The 18,444-nt window shown below is 44.6% G+C and overlaps 1 non-coding gene across 1 annotated transcript; it reads right to left on the bottom strand.

Annotated features, from left to right (window-relative positions):
- Positions 1–850: 850 nt before the first annotated feature.
- On the bottom strand, positions 851–922 carry Trnat-agu. Its single transcript has one exon. It is a non-coding gene; the product is annotated as a tRNA-Thr (tRNA).
- Positions 923–18,444: the final 17,522 nt, after the last annotated feature.

Genomic DNA, 18,444 nt, shown 5'->3' with positions numbered 1-18,444 from the left:
TTCTCTTTACGGATGTGGCTTTATTCCAACATGATCAAATTGTAAATTTTCACAATCCAGCATGTGTGGGCTGACGAGAATCCGCATGCAATTGTGCAATCACGTCATCAACACAGATTTTCTGTGAACGTTTGAGCAGGCATTGTTGGTGATGTCTTGATTGGGCCGCATGTTCTTCCACCTACGCTCAATGGAGCACGTTATCATGATTTCATACGGGATACTCTACCTGTGCTGCTAGAACATGTGCCTTTACAAGTACGACACAACATGTGGTTCATGCACGATGGAGCTCCTGCACATTTCAGTCGGAGTGTTCGTACGCTTCTCCACAACAGATTCGGTGACCGATGGATTGGTAGAGGCGGACCAATTCCATGGCCTCCACGCTCTGCTGACCCCAACCCTCTTGACTTTCATTTATGGGGGCATTTGAAAGCTCTTGTCTACGCAACCCCGGTACCGAATGTAGAGACTCTTCGTGCTCGTATTGTGGACGGCTGTGATACAATACGCCATTCTCCAGGGCTGCATCAGGGCATCAGGGATTCCATGCGACGGAGGGTGGATGCATGTATTCTCGCTAACGGAGGACATTTTGAACATTTCCTGTAACAAAGTGTTTGAAGTCACGCTGGTCCGTTCTGTTGCTGTGTGTTTCCATTCCATGATTAATGTGATTTGAAGAGAAGTAATAAAATGAGCTCTAACATGGAAAGTAAGCGTTTCCGGACACATGTCCACATAACATATTTTCTTTCTTTGTGTGTGAGGAATGTTTCCTGAAAGTTTGGCCGTACCTTTTTGTAACACCCTGTATATGGAGACTGAAGTAGTGAATGAGAATTTGTACCAGGACCGGGATTCAAACCCGAGTCTCCTGCTCACTAGGCAGGTACGCTAAGCACTACGCCACCCTGGCACAGTGGCTTTGCGCAGCTGCACGAACTACCCTAACATCCCTTCCTCCTCAATCGAAATTACCATTCACGCTTCAACCGACTTGATATTCCCTGTAACTCGAACAGCATTGCAGATGCTCTCCAGATGTATTGGAATAGCGTATCAGTATCGAACGAAATGGAGGATCCTGCCTGAAACGCAGGCATAGGTGCTTTAATCAAATAGCAACTACACTCATGCTCATAAATTAAGGAGGATGCTGATACATGGTGAAACGACGTTCTGGTGGGTGGTTTGCAGGTTTAAATCAACTCGGGGTATGGCCATGCAATGCATTTGACCTGCGGTCGTCGCACGGCAGCGGTGGCAGCAGTCCACATACGCAGTTGGTTGGTGCGTGCCAGAGTACGGTGCAGCGAGTAAGTGTGCGGACGTTTTAAGACTAATGGTGACTGTGTGTTGAAAATGGCTCAAAGAACACATATTGATGACTTTATGAGGGGTAGAATACTAGGGCGACTGGAGGCTGGTCAAACACAGCAGGTCGTATCACAGGCCCTCCGTGTGCCACGGATTATGGCAACGATTCCAGCAGACAGGAAACGTGTCCAGACGCTACAGTACGGTACGTCCACAGACCGATATCTCACCATCAATGCCCGCAGACGGCCACGGAGTACTACAGGTAGCCTTGGCCGGAACCTTACCGCAGACACTGGAACAGCTGTCTACAGACACACAGTCTACAGACGACTGAACAGATATTGTTTATTCGCCTGGAGACCTGCAAGGTTCATTCCACTGACCCCTGATCACAGAAGAGCCTGTAAAGCCTGGTGTCAAGAACATAGTACAGGGTCATTGGAACAGTGGCCCCAGTTATGTTCACGGACGAGTCCAGGTATAGTCTGAACAATGATTCTCGCCGGGTTTTCATCTGGCGTAAACCAGGAACTAGATACCAACCTCTTAATGTCCTAGAAAGGGACCCGTATGGAGGTCGTGGTTTGATGGTGTGGGGTGGGATTATGATTGGTGCACGTATACCCCTGCCTGTCTTTGACAGGTGTATCAGGACGTCATACTGGTGTAGTATGTACGCCTTTTAAGAGGTGCAGTGGGTCCCACCTTCCTCCTGATGGATGATAACGCACGGCCCCACTGAGCTGCCATCATGGAGGAGTAACCTGAAACAGAAGATATCAGGCGAATGGAGTGGCCTGCCTGTTCTCCAGACCTAAACCCCGCCGAGCACATCTGGGATGCTCTCGGTCGACGTATCGGAGCACGTCTTCAAACCCCTACGTCACTTCATGATCTCTGACAGGCGCTGGTGCAACAATGTGAGGCTATACCCCAGCAGCTATTTGACCACCTGATCCAGAGTATACCAAACCCGTTGTGCGGCCTGTAAACGTGTGCATGGTGATCATATCCCATACTGACGTCGGGATACATGTGCAGGAAACAGTGGCGTTTCGTAGCACATGTGTTTTGGGACGGTTTTCTCATCTTATCACCAATACCGTGGACTTACAGATCTGTGTCATCCGTGTTCCCCATGTGCCTCTGCTACTAGCTCCAGTTTTGTCTAGTGCCACGTCCTGTGGCACCACATTCTGCAGTTATCCTTAATTTTTGATCATGAGTGTATATGGTTCCAGAGACTTTTCCAAGTCTCAGACATCTATGATGCAATCTTTCCGGAAGTCTCAGACGTCTATGATGTAATATGTCCAGACTGAAGCAGCGAATGAAATTTGTACCAAGGCCAGGATTCGAACCTGACCCATATAGTTTCATCTGATTATCGCACTTTGTTATCTGCCCCTATCATTATTACTGTTTCTGTCATATTTGTTACTGATATAATTAGTATTATTATTAGTGGCAGTGGGAGTAACAGTCGAAGTACTACCACCATTAGCTTCATAGTTTTATATATTCACATTGTCTGTAGAGACACTCAGATAGTTTTAATACTATTTGTTGTATAAAATTATTATTTCCTAGGTAACTATGTTATAAAAGAGTTATTGTATGTGTAAAACCCTTGTCTAATGTAACAGAGAGCCTGATAGCTATAATCAACTTCGGTTAAATAATTCCACACAAACAATAAAAATGGATGCACATATGTATTCACACTGAAGAGCCAAAGAAAATGGTACACCTACCTAATACCATGTAGGATCCCCGCGAGCAGGCAGAAGCGCCGCACTACGACGTGGCATGGACTCGACTAATGTCTGAAGCAGTGCTGGAGGTAACCGACACCACGAACCCTGCAGGGATGCCCATAAATCCGTAAGAGTACGAAGGGGTGGAGATCTCTTCTGAACAGCATCTTGCAAGGCATCCCAGATACGCTCAATAATGCTCATGTCTAGGAAGTGTGGTGGCCAGCGGAAGTCTAGAACTGAGAAGAGCGTTCCTGGAGCCACTCTGCAGCAATTTTGGACGCGTGGGGTGTCGCACTGTCTTGCTGGAATTGCACTAGTACGTCAGAGTGCACAATGGACATGAATGGATGCAGGTGACCAGACGGGATGCTGACGTACGTGTCACCTGTCATAGTTGTATCTAGTCGACTCAGGGGTCCCATATCTACATCTACATCTACATTTATACTCCGCAAGCCACCCAACGGTGTGTGGCGGAGGGCACTTTACGTGCCACTGTCATTACCTCCCTTTCCTCTTCCAGTCGCGTATGGTTCGCAGGAAGAACGACTGTCTGAAAGCCTCCGTGCGCGCTCGAATCTCTCTAATTTTACATACGTGATCTCCTCGGGAGGTATAAGTAGGGGGAAGCAATATATTCGATACCTCATCCACAAACGCACCCTCTCGAAACCTGGCGGGCAAGCTACACCGCGATGCAGAGCGCCTCTCTTGCAGAGTCTGCCACTTGAGTTTATTAAACATCTCCGTAACGCTATCACGGTTACCAAATAACCCTGTGACGAAACGCGCCGCTCTTCTTTGGATCGTCTCTATCTCCTCCGTCAAACCGATCTGGTGCGGATCCCACACTGATGAGCAATACTCAAGTATAGGTCGAATGAGTGTTTTGTAAGCCACCTCCTTTGTTGATGGACTACATTTTCTAAGCACTCTCCCAATGAATCTCAACCTGGTACCCGCCTTACCAACAATTAATTTTATATGATCATTCCACTTCAAATCGTTCCGCACGCATACTCCCAGATATTTTACAGAAGTAACTGCTACTAGTGTTTGTTCCGCTATCATATAATCATACAATAAAGGATCCTTCTTTCTATGCATTCGCAATACATTACATTTGTCTATGTTAAGGGTCAGTTGCCATTCCCTGCACCAAGTGCCTATCCGCTGCAGATCTTCCTGCATTTTGCTACAATTTTCTAATGCTGCAACTTCTCTGTATACTACAGCATCATCCGCGAAAAGCCGCATGGAACTTCCGACACTATCTACTAGGTCATTTATATATATATTGTGAAAAGCAATGGTCCCATAACACTCCCCTGTGGCACGCCAGAAGTTACTTTAACGTCTGTAGACGTCTCTCCATTGATAACAACATGCTGTGTTCTGTTTGCTAAAAACTCTTCAATCCAGCCACACAGCTGGTCTGATATTCCGTAGGCTCTTACTTTGTTTATCAGGCGACAGTGCGGAACTGTATCGAACGCCTTCCGGAAGTCAAGAAAAATAGCATCTACCTGGGAGCCTGTATCTAATATTTTCTGGGTCTCATGAACAAATAAAGTGAGTTGGGTCTCACACGATCGCTGTTTCCGGAATCCATGTTGATTCCTACATAGCAGATTATGGGTTTCCAAAAACGACATAATACTCGAGCAAAAAACATGTTCTAAAATTCTACAACAGATCGACGTCAGAGATATAGGTCTATAGTTTTGCGCATCTGCTCGACGACCCTTCTTGAAGACTGGGACTATCTGTGCTCTTTTCCAATCATTTGGAACCGTTCCTCTAGAGACTTGCGGTACACGGCTGTTAGAAGGGGGGCACGTTCTTTCGCGTACTCTGTGTAGAATCGAATTGGTATCCCGTCAGGTCCAGTGGACTTTCCTCTATTGAGTGATTCCAGTTGCTTTTCTATTCCCTGGACACTTATTTCGATGTCAGCCATTTTTTCGTTTGTGCGAGGATCTAGAGAAGGAACTGCAGTGCGGTCTTCCTCTGTGAAACAGCTTTGGAAAAAGGTGTTTAGTATTTCAGCTTTACGCGTGTCAACTGCACACGCACCACAGCACTACAGAGCTTACACCAGCTTGAACAGTCCCCTGCTGACATGCAGGGTCCATGGATTCACGAGCTCTCCATACCCGTACACGTCCATCCGCTCGATACAATTTGAAACGAGACTCGTCGGAGCAGGCAACATGTTTCCAGTCATCAACAGTCCAATGTCGGTGTTGACGGGCCCAGGCGAGGCGTGAAGTTTTGTGTCATGCAGTCATCAAGGGTACACGAGTGGGGCTTTTGCTCCGGAAGCCCATATCGATGTTTCGCTGAATGGTTCGCATGCTTACACTTATCGATGGCCCAATATTGAAATCTGAAGCAATTTGCGAAAGGGTGGCACTTCTGTCACTTTCAACGATTCTCTTCAGTCGTCGTCGGTCTCATTCTTGGAGGTTCTTTTTCCAGCCGCAGCGATGTCAGATATTTGATGATGTAGCAAATTCCTGATATTCACGGTGCACTAGTGAAATGGTCGTAGGGGAAAATCCCCATTTCACCGGTACTTCTGAGATGCTGGGTCCCATCGCTCGTGCGCCGACTATAACACCACGTTCAAACTCACTTAAATCTTGATAACCTGCCATTGCAGCAGCAGTAACCGATCTAACAACTACCCCAGACACTTGTTGTCTTATATGGGCGTTTCCGACCGCACCGCCGTATTCTGCCTCTTTACATATCTCTGTACTTGAATACGCATGCGTATACCAGTTTCTCTGGGGCTTCAGTATATATATATATATATATATATATATATATATATATATATATATATATATATATGTGAAGGACAAAGAAACGGGGTGTAGAACACCATCGACGAACCGCTCTACTCTAAGGGTGCCGCAAATGACACATATAACTTACTATATGGAAGGAATCACTATGTGGTTAAGAGCCATATACGTATCAAAGAGATGGGGATGGGAGTGATAAAGTAGAGTAGCTCACCACGACAAAAGTCACAGATTTTATTCGTCCCTTATGTAGGAATGAGACGACTTAGTGGTTTCCAACCAACTTTACACTCAATTTCAAACCTTTTTCTCGCTCACTAGCCTCCTAAAATGACGAAAGGAAAAAAGCTAATCCTTTACTACATTTTCGGTATTCATATATAACTGTCGCATTATGCATGCTGTTTAAATCTATTATTTCTCTGCTACTAATTCTATACACAACAAATTTCACAAACACTATCAACTCATGTTGCTGGATGTGCCTAAAGAATTACATTATTGTGACATCATTCACCCTGTGACACATGAAAACTTATCCCATTATGCGACGATTTAATTTATTACTTATTTACTACTAGCTCTGTTCGCAAAACATTTCGTAGACAGTATCTACATACACCATTGGATGTACCTGCAAAATTATGTCATTGATAGGCACACAATTCTGGGGATATGAAGCCGTAGAAAAAAAAACTACAGGACCAAATTAAGTACAGATAAAGGAGAAATATGTGTACTAAAATTATATGAAATATACCTGACATGTGCACACTCTGGCAAAGATGCAGGTAAAAAGTCTCTGAATTGATTTCAAGCAAGCTTAATACACATGTTACTTTCTTACTGTCTGGAAAGAAGTACTCTGGGAATAAGAACCAGCAGCATCCCATTGAAGGGAGGTGAGGGTGATAGTATGGAGAGAGAAGGGGAGAAAGTAGTGGACAGTCAAAGAGGAGGAAGAAAGATATGTACACAGACAGGAGGAGGAGGAGATGGACTGTATGAAGGTGAGAGGGAAATGGACAGATTAAAGGGATCAGAAAGAGATGGCCAGGGAGGGAGGGAGAGGTGATGGGCAGAAGAAGGAAAGAGGGACTGAGAGACAGTTGAGGACAAGATAGATGAAGAGGTGAGGAGGAGGAAATTAGAAAGAGAAGGGGAGAGGGACAGTGAGAGAGTGGAGATGGATAGAGAGAGATAGAAGAGGGAATGGCCAGAGAGGAGGGGAGAAGGGTTAAGGGTGTGGGAAGAAGACAGAGGGGTGGGAGGGATGGACTTGTGAGCGAAGGAGATTGACAGAGGGAGAGGAGCAGATGGACTGTGTGGGGTAAGCAGGTGGTCAGAGAGAGGGTGAAGTAGCAGAGGGCCAGAGCGAGGGGAAGGAGGAGGTAGGGAGAGTGTAAGGTAGAGTAGGTGGGAAGAAAGAGGAGGGAAAAAGTGATGGACAGAGGAGGACGGAGGAGGTGAACAAAGAGCAGAGCAACGAGGAGGTGGGCTAATAGAACTGGGATAAATACTTACCTGGGCAGTGCTCAGTATTCAGCTAGTAAGTAAATAATAAATAGCATCTTCAGACCATCTGTTCTTCTACTGAACACCAGGTTCAAAACTATATAACACTCTGGGCAGACCCACCCAACTTTATGATAGTGAAGCGTGGACACAACACAGAGAAAACAAACGGAGGCCAATGAGTGCTGAGGTGCACTTCGTGAAAGGAGCAGGGAGCTGCATATGTGTGGGACAGGAAAGGATCTGGTAACATCCCAAGGGATCTCAAAGTAAAATCAATTCTCAACACAGTTCAGAATTTAATATGTGACACAAATGGGCGTATCCATTGATTGCATTGACTTACAAGCTTACAGCGCCAACGGACTGTAGACCTTAGCATAATACATATAAAATGTAGACTGGTGTTTCTAAAGAAGAGAAATTCGTTAACATCGAGTATAGATTTAGGTGTCAGGAAGTCTTTTCTGAAAGTATTTCTGTGGAGTGTAGCCATGTATGGACGTGAAACATGGGCGATAAACAGTGTAGACTAGAAGAGAATAGAAGCTTTCGAAATGTGGTGCCACAGAAGAATGCTGAAGATTAGATGGGTAGACTACGTAACTAGTGAGGAGGTACTGAACAGAACTGGGAAGAAGAGGAATTGGTGGCACAAAGTGACTATAAGAAGGTTGGTAGGACATGTTCTGAGGCATCAAGGGATCACCAATTTAGTATTGGAGGGACGTATAGAGGGTAAAAATCGTAGAGGGAGACCAAGAAATGAATACACTAAGCAGATTCAGAAGGACTGAGGATGCAGTAGGTACTTAAAGATGAAGAGGCTTGCACAGGATGGAGTAGCATGGAGAACTGCATCAAACAAGTCTCTGGACTAAAGACAACAACAACAACATCAAACGAAAAACTGTTTCTTACATCTGTTATGCGGCTTCAGACTTAAAATTAAGACGTTCTCGAAAGTCCTGGAATTCCCGAAACCGATATCTTACCAGTATCAATGCCGATAACAGGCAAAAGTCGTCGAGATTTTAATTACTGGGAAGTCTGAGCTGTCTACATACATAATTAAGCTTGTACGGAATCCTGAGAGCGCATTTTTCTGATTGAATTTGCAGAATGTGACCCATAATTTTGGTCCGCGTAGAGAGCCCTGTGGGTTAGTTGCCTAAGAAGCGCGAGTTTGAAGCATAGTCAGCGCGCCTCCATCCGATATGAAAGGCGCTGCTGCCCTCATCTCCTGACAACTGCCACGTCTTGCCATCGGCGACAATCTTCTCCGCCAGAGGCATGCAATATCCCACGCATGTGCGCTGCAGTGCACACAATGAGCCACACACAGCTGCCCGAGACGTGAAACTTGACGGGGAGCCAGACATTGCTGCAGTTCCGCCGTTACTAGGGGAAAGGGTGAGAGAGGTGGGAGGTGAAGAGGGTTGCAAGAGGGGGAGGGGATGGGTGGTGGGGGAGGGGTTGCCGCAGCTGACCCTCGCGAGTTTGTCTGGAACGCAATATCTGCAGCCTAGAGCGGCAGCAGCTGGCGGTAGAACGGGGCACAAAAGATCGATAGGCGGCGAGCGTCGAATCGGGTCTCCAGACGGATTGAAGAGTTCCTAGATAACAGAACGCAGCATGTCATTCTCAATGGAGAGAAGTCTTCCGAAGTAAGAGTGATTTCAGGTGTGCCGCAGGGGAGTGTCGTAGGACCGTTGCTATTCACAATATACATAAATGATCTTGTGGATGACATCGGAAGTTCACTGAGGCTTTTTGCAGATGATGCTGTGGTGTATCGAGAGGTTGTAACAATGGAAAATTGTACTGAAATGCAGGAGGATCTGCAGCGAATTGACGCATGGTGCAGGGAATGGCAATTGAATCTCAATGTAGGCAAATGTAATGTGCTGCGAATACATAGAAAGAAAGATCCCATATCACTTAGCTACAATATATCAGGTCAGCAACTGGAAGCAGTTAATTCCATAAATTATCTGGGAGTACGCATTAGGAGTGATTTAAAATGGAATGATCATATAATGTTGATCGTCGGTAAAGCAGATGCCAGACTGAGATTCATTGGAAGAATCCTAAGGAAATGCAATCCGAAAACAAAGGAAGTAGGTTACAGTACGCTTGTTCGCCCACTGCTTGAATTCTGCTCAGTAGTGTGGGATCCGTACCAGATAGGGTTGATAGAAGATATAGAGAAGATCCAACGGAGAGCAGCGCGCTTCGTTACAGGATAGTTTAGTAATCGCCAAAGCGTTACGGAGATGACAGATAAACTCCAATGGAAGACTCTGCAGGAGAGACGCTCAGTAGCTCGGTACGGGCTTTTGGTGAAGTTTCGAGAACATACCTTCACCGAAGAGTCAAGCAGTATATTGCTCCCTCCTACGTATATCTCGCGAAGAGACCATGAGGATAAAATCAGAGAGATTAGAGCCCACACAGAGGCATACCGACAATCCTTCTTTCCACGAACAATACGAGACTGGAATAGAAGGGAGAACCGATAGAGGTACTGAAGGTACCCTCCGCCACACACCGTCAGGTGGCTTGCGGAGTATGGATGTAGATGTAGACGGGCACTACCAGACAGAAAGGGTTAGTGACAAATAGGTAACGACTGCGAGCTATTCTTCAGCATACCACATTAATGCTCCTTCTCTTTCTTGCATATTCAATGGTGTCCAAAATGAAAGTGTGGACGAAAATTTTGCAAGATTGGATTTACTTTGCCACAAAATAGTGAAGTAGAAACAGTGAGAAGAACGCAGAATGTAAACAACTGCAACAGGCATAACGGTAGAGAAAAAGGTTGCTCGTTTTTCCCAACTTAACAGCTTTGCACACACATTTCGGCAACTGGTTAATGTGCTCAGTATGGGGTTGACCACCTCTGGTAGCAATAGAAGACTGACAACGACGGAACATGCTGTGAATGATGTCATCAAGCTCACGTTGAGGCAATAACGCCCATTCTTACAACAGAACTGCTGTCAAGTTTTGGAGAGTGGTTGGTGGATCCTGATGTGGTCCAGCCTGTCTCCCTAGTGCATCCCAGACGTGCTCTTTGGGATTCAAATCGAAGGGCGAGCAGGCCACTCCATGCGTACAATGTCTTCCGTTTACCGAAAAGAACGCCAACCACCCGTGCTCTAGGAGGTCGAGATTATTGCCCATGAATATGAAGTTTGGGCCCACAGCACCTCGCAGCAACCGCACATGATGTCCCAAGATCTCATTACGACACCTGACAGCAGTTATACCTTGCCGATTCACCCATACAATTTCATGAAGGGGTGTTCGAGTAGTAAACGTAATCGCCATCCACACCATTTGGGATCCTTCTTGATGTCGGTCTCTTCCCACCAATTTTGGGTCCAGATCCGTAGAGAATCACTCTCAAGACCAAATCCTGACTCATCTGCTAAAGTAACACTGTCCCACTGTTCGACTGTCCAAGTGGCATGTTGGCGACTCCACTCTTCTCTGAAGACGCACCAGAGGTACACATACAGTGGGTTCTGACAATAAAGGGCACTCTACCAAAGCCTTCCATACACAGTTTGCCTCGATACAACACTCCCAGTAGATGCTGCAAAGTCAGATGCCAGTTTCCGTGCAGACTAAGGCCGTAGTGTTGTGCCTTCACAGTCAAAAGTAAAATCAAAAGTGTCGTCACTTCTGCTTCTAAGTTGGTTGTAGGCTGTGTTCCAAAAATGAACAGCATAGAGACAGAAGTGATGACACTTTCTGCAGGACCTGACCATCATTTTGCAGGACAATGCTCAAGCACGTACAGTGCAAGCTGTTACTGATTTGTTTGACTGATGGGGCTGCTAAGTGCTATACCACCTACTTCACTCCCCTGACTTAAGCCCTCGTAAGTTCAACTCGAGTTCTAAACTGAAGCAAACACTTCATGGCATTCGCTTCAGAACTGTTACAAATTCGCCGGGCAATAGACCGCACCGATCGAACTGTCAACACAACTGGCACTGCTAGGGGTATCCTACGACTTCCACATCGCTGATAACAGGATATACACAATATTGGTGATTACTTTGAAGGTCAGCAAAACTTTGAAACATGTTTCTATTTTGTACGAGCTGTAAATAAATAGTTGCCACTATTAAAGTTCCAACCCTCATACATATGTATCGAATCTCCAGTCTCGGCGGTTTATGCCTGAGACCGACATCAACAATGGCAATATATACGTTTACCCATTCCTGAGAAATAGGGTTTTTAGTAGTGAGCCAGAGAGGCTGGTAGACAGATGGAGAAATAAGTGATTTTATAAGTGTTCTGTTTTTCACTGAGATATGGAACCGTAAGAATCGAGAAATTATTCTGAAATGATAAAGTTATGGTGCTCACACCATCAATGCAAACGTTATGAGCTAAATTAGAAAATAAATACTTTATTAAGATCGTTCTAAGAGCTGTGCCATGAAACTAAATGGTTCAAAGTGACAATTGAAAAGTTTTACAAGTTGATTCCTGCAAAAAAGACATCAACCAGCCACTGTTAATAATGTTATTTATTTAGACAAATAGTGCAACTACTAATTTTGAAATGACAGGTTTATTTTCAGACAACTGTTCACGGATGTATTGTATTTCCTGCTTAAATTAGTTGTTAGAATAAAACCAGCCAACATCTTACGTAAATAAGAACAGCAACAAATGTGATTTAAATATTTACAGCTGTCTGAAGAATACTCAAGGAACAAGGAATGAGGCAGGTACAGAGATACACGGGAGAGAAAGGGGAAGCAAGGAGAGTTGGTAAGACCCGGTCAGAATTCAAGAAATGTATGGAATGAGATCCCCAGGGAACAAGCAAGATAGGCAGGCCCAGAGATACATGGCAGAGGAGGAGAGATGGGATGGTCTGGTCAGAATACAAGAAATGAATGGAATGAGATCTTCAAGAAGGCAGGCCCAGAGATACATGGAAGAGGACGGTGGAGGGGAACCAGAAAGTGTTGGCAAGATGTGGTCAGAATTCAGGAAAATGGACAAAGACAGAGATGGTTCGATGGTAAGTTCTCCTGGATACCCAACTCCCCTAAGAGGCTAAAGAAATTAACTTAAGTAAGTACAAATCAGACTAATTTCAGCACACACAAAAAGGAGTTTAAGCAGATAACATTTTCCCATGCTCCATAGTCGAATGGAACGTAAAGAGACTACTTGTATAATGGGAAGTACAAACTGCCATATGCTTCACATAGGTACATATATATATATATATATATATATACATATATATATATATATATATATATAAGTATTTAAACTTTAGAGCTTTGCTGATATGTAACTCTAACCTTCTAAAAATTGCCTAACAACCAAAACTGCAATAGCTCAATTGAGGGTTAAAATTTCAGCGTGTTGTGCGACCATGTTGTCGTTTACATACATAGGGGACGTCCATTAATTTTAATTTGTACATTCCCTTACCCCTTGGTGAGTTTTGGTGAGATATGGTGCGGTTCCTCACCAAACCCACACATGAGATTCACCCTATAATTTTTGATGATTAAATTCATCTGATATGTTCGTTTTTTTGCTTAATACCCCTAAAAATACCTATTAGGTTGCTCGGAATTAATCTTATAAAACAAAATATTATCCGTGGTGATAATGGGTATTGTCAGAATATTCTCTCCCATTTGAAAGCTGTTGAGACAATTAATAAATTAAACTCGTTGTAGTGCATCTTAAACATAGTTATTATTTACACCCCTGATTTCAGAGAAAAATGTAGTACCTATGTTTATAAAGTGCATTAAATAGTATTTTTGATACGTGATTAAAAACATTTTGTCTTGGATGTGGCAATACTGGATACTACTGGGTCGGACAGGTATAGAGAGACTGACATTTGGACAAAAAGGTTCCACGAAAATAGTATGAATCGACTTGATGGATGCCAAAAGAAATTGACCTCCTGCTGATACATTATGCAGTGTGTAACAGGTATAAGTGAAGATATTTTTATATGTGGTACCTTAATATCAACAAAAGCAAAACAAGGATAATGGAATGTAGTATAACTAAGTCGGGTGATGCTGAGGGAATTAGATTAGCAAATGAGGCACTTTTGCTATTTGGGGAGCAAAATAACTGATGATGGTCGAAGTAGAGAGGATATAAAATGTAGGCTGGCAATGGCAAGGAAAGCGTTTCTGAAGAAGAGAAATTTGTTAACATCCAGTATTGATTTAAGTGTCAGGAAGTCATTTCTGAAAGTATTCGTATGGAGTGTAGCCATGTATGGAAGTGAAACATGGACGATAAATAGTTTGGACAAGAAGAGAATAGAAGCTTTCGAAATGTGGTGCTACAGAAGAATGCTGAAGATTAGATGGGTAGATCACATAACTAATGAGGAAGTATTGAATAGGATTGGGGAGAAGAGAAGTTTGTGGCACAACTTGACCAGAAGAAGGGATCGGTTTGTAGGACATGTTCTGAGGCATCAAGGGATCACCAATTTAGTATTGGAGGGCAGCGTGGAGGGTAAAAAACGTAGGGGGAGACCAAGAGATGAATACACTAAGCAGATTCAGAAGGATGTAAGTTGCAGTAGGTACTGGGAGATGAAAAAGCTTGCACAGGATAGAGTAGCATGGAGAGCTGCATCAAACCAGTCTCAGGACTGAAGACCACAACAACAACAACCTTAATATGTATACCCATCAGTATGTTGGTTGTTTTATCTCTGCGTCTAACAGTATTCCCACAAACACGTCATAAAGTTAAGACCTGATGTTAACTGCATGGTAATAAATACACCAGTCAGTGTAGATTAAATGTTTTGCGTCCACACATCCATACTTCAACACCTGACCTGCTATTCAGGTGAAAATAAGCAGTAATGGCTTGCTCTTGCCACACATACTTAGAAGTACTAACCAACATAAAAACATAGGACTTATAGTAGCTATAATTATTAGTCTGCAAATGACGTAAATTCTGATGCAATGTTTAGTACACCATGCTGAGTCAGCAACAGAAATATCTACATTTATACCCTGTATATATTAAATTCCATTCAACCTTTACTTATTTTGTGGGTCAAAGAACATTGTCTGTACCTGCCTTTGAAGCGTATTATCACCTAGCTTTCCGGTTTCTTGACTTATGTGATCACTAAGAGAATAGTTGTTAGTGAACTTCAGCTTAGCTTTCTTCCACAAACTGTGAACTTTCTGCTGGGATGTTAGTTTCGACTTGTCTGCATGCTGCTTAACATACGCACTGTAAAAGTTTTGATACAAATTCATTTCGGACACAATAACCTCGGCTTTATATGCGTTGCAGAACATCACGACTGACTCACTGACTGACACGCTGTGATTTCGATCGGCGCGGCAGGGAACTCTCTGAAATGATATCTGACACATGTGCGGCACTTGTTTGAAATCGGGGAATACTCCTGGCACGCTCACATGTGAAGCATTCAGTTTGCTATACCCTGCATGTGTGGACTTAGTAACTGATGCCAGAGTCAGAGACTACATCCCACGCACTACTTAAGACCCACTGTTGATACACTCAATAGAATCGATTTATACTATGTGAAATCTGACCAAGATATGAGATCCTAAGGTGGGTAATTGCTATAAAATCAGTTAATAACTATATTTTAAAAACAACTCATAATGAAAATGAGATGGAGGGAATTCTATCTACTTTAAATGAAATCAAATCAAACTGGTGATTTATTACAAAAGCTGGACTTCGAAAACCAACGGACAGACAATACGAATCTAATATGATAGCTAATCAGCCCAAGTGTGATGTCCAGGGAAGGATAATGAATTCAAGCTGCGCAACCCCTTAATGATGTGAATAATCCCCACGAATCTGAATTTTACTACGCAATGATTAGTTCTCCAAGGTACAATGAAAAGAACCTATCTTTGTAACTGTAATCTAAGGGCCCTGTGGCGTCTATGTACCCTTATCAAATGACGGACTCCCATCTAATGACCAGTGTTGTGCAATTTGCTCAACAATCTCTTGTTGTCCCGATGGACGTGAAGACGCGAGTCAGCACGAAATCTGCACCACCGTGGAATTTGCGAATCGCGCAAAGTCGTCTGCACAGAACAGCAGGTTGACCACCCCTCTCAATGCTCGAGCGCGTGAAGTCCCCTCTAAGACGACGTATCCCAGAGTCCCTGGTCATGCGTCCTTGCACCGAATCCCCCGCTTGCGCCGGAACAACAACAAACGCCAACCAAGCAAGATATTTACTTCTGCACATTGGCGTGAAAATCGAACATTATGTATGTGGTGTCACCGCCAGACACAACACTTGCTAGGTGGTAGCCTTTAAATCGGCCGCGGTCCATTAGTATACATCGGACCCGCGTGTCGCCACTATCAGTGATTGCAGACCGAGCGCCGCCACACGGCAGGTCTAGAGAGACGGCCTAGCACTCGCCCCAGTTGTACAGCCGACTTTGCTAGCGATGGTTCACTGACAAATTACGCTCTCATTGGCCGAGACGATAGTTAGCATAGCCTTCAGCTACGTCATTTGCTACGGCCTAGCAAGGCGCCATTACCAGTTACTATTGATGCTGTAAAACATGTACCGTCAAGAGCGATGTTCACCAATTACGGATTAAAGTTAAGTATTCCAGCAGCTACGTACGTTTTTTGCTGGTCTCATTTCCTTGACCTGTTCCAGACCTCACGCCAGCCTGCGTGAGCTAAAACGCGTGCCTTTCGGCTATCTCATAGTGGCTTGGTTTTCTTGCCAAGTCACAACAATATACACTGAAGCGCCAAACAAACTGGTACAGCCATGTGCATTCAAACACAGAGATAGGTAAACTGGCAGAATACGGCGATAAGACAACAAGTATATGACGCAGTTGTTGGATCGATTGCTACAGCTACAATGGCAGGTTATCAAGAGTGAAGTGAATTTAAACGTAGTGTTACTGTCGGAACACGAGCGATGGGACACAGCATTTTCCAGAAAGCGATGAAGTGGGGATTTTCAAGAGTGCGCCGTGAATATCAGGAATCCGGTAAAACATCACATTTCTTACATCGCGTGGGGGGGAAAAACATCCTGCAAGAACGGGACCAATGATGACTGAAGAGAATCGTTCAACGTGACAGAAGCGCAACCCTTCCTTAAATTGCTGCAGTTTTCAGTGCTGGGCCATCAGCAAGTGTAAGTGTGCGAACCATTGAACGAAACATCATCGATATGGGCTTTCCGAGCCGAAGGCTCACTCTTGTGCTCTTGATGACTGCACGACACGAAGTTTTACGCCTCGCTTGGGGCCATCAACACCGACATTGGACTGTTGATGACTGGAAACATGTTGCCTGTTGAGGCTAGTTTCTTTTGAAATTGTATCGAATGGATGGACGGATAAATCCATGGACCCTGCATGTCAGCAGGGGACTGTTCAAGCTGGTGGAGACTCTGTGATGGTGTGGGGCGTGTGCAGCTGGAGTGATATGGGACCCTGATACATTTAGGAGGGCAGTTCATTAAGTAATGCAACACATTTTTTTTTCTGAAACAGGGGTTGTTTTATTCAGCATTGAAATACACCAGGTTATTCCCCAATCTTTTAACTACACAACACTATTTTTCAACGTAATCTCCATTCAATGCTACGGCCTTACGCCACCTTGAAATGAGGGCCTGTATGCCTGCACGGTCCCATTCCACTGGTCGAAGTCGGAGCCAACGTCGTACTGCATCAATAACTTCTTCATCATCCGCGTAGTGCCTCCCACGGATTGCGTCCTTCATTGGGCCAAACATATGGAAATCCGACGTTGCGAGATCGGGGCTGTAGGGTGCATGAGGAAGAACAGTGCACTGAAGTTTTGTGAGCTCCTCTCGGGTGCGAAGACTTGTGTGAGGTCTTGCGTTGTCATGAAGGAGGAGAAGTTCGTTCAGATTTTTGTGCCTACGAACACGCTGAAGTCGTTTCTTCAATTTCTGAAGAGTAGCACAATACACTTCAGAGTTGATCGTTTGACCATGGGGAAGGATATCGAACAGAATAACCCCTTCAACGTCCCAGAAGACTGTAACCATGACTTTACAGGCTGACTGTATGGCTTTAAACTTTTTCTTGGTAGGGGAGTGGGTGTGGCGCCACTCCATTGATTGCCGTTTTGTTTCAGGTTCGAAGTGGTGAACCCATGTTTCATCGCCTGTAACAATCTTTGACAAGAAATTGTCACCCTCAGCCACATGACGAGCAAGCAATTCCGCACAGATGGTTCTCCTTTGCTCTTTATGGTGTTCGGTTAGACAACGAGGGACCCAGCGGGAACAAACCTTTGAATATCCCAACTGGTGAACAATTGTGACAGTACTACCAACAGAGATGTCAAGTCGAGCACTGAGTTGTTTGATGGTGATCCGTCGATCATCTCGAACGAGTGTGTTCGCACGCTCCGCCATTGCAGGAGTCACAGCTGTGCACGGCCGGCCCGCACGCGGGAGATCAGACAGTCTTGCTTGACCTTGCGGCGATGATGACACACGCTTTGCCCAACGATTCACCGTGCTTTTGTCCACTGCCAGATCACCGTAGACATTCTGCAAGCGCCTATGAATATCTGAGATGCCCTGGTTTTCCGCCAAAAGAAACTCGATCACTGCCCGTTGTTTGCAACGCACATCCGTTACAGACGCCATTTTAACAGCTCCGTACAGCGCTGCCACCTGTCGGAAGTCAATGACACTATACGAGACGAAGCGGGAATGTTTGAAAATATTCCACAAGAAATTTCCGGTTTTTTCAACCAAAATTGGTCGAGAAAAAAAAGTGTTGCATTACTTATTGAACTGCCCTCGTAGATATGACTCTGACAGGTGACAAATAATTAAGCATCCTGTCTGATCACCTGCATTCATTCGTGTGCAGCAAGGTGGAGGTTCCCAGCTGTTTTGGGGTGGCATTATGTGGGGCCGATGTACGCCGTTGGTGATCATGGAAGGCGCCGTAACAGCCGTA

This window comes from Schistocerca piceifrons, chromosome 9, assembly GCF_021461385.2.
Source record: "Schistocerca piceifrons isolate TAMUIC-IGC-003096 chromosome 9, iqSchPice1.1, whole genome shotgun sequence".
Classification (NCBI taxonomy): Eukaryota; Metazoa; Arthropoda; class Insecta; order Orthoptera; family Acrididae; genus Schistocerca; species Schistocerca piceifrons.
Note: the sequence above shows the minus strand (reverse complement) of the source record. Positions and strands in the feature narration are given on the sequence as shown.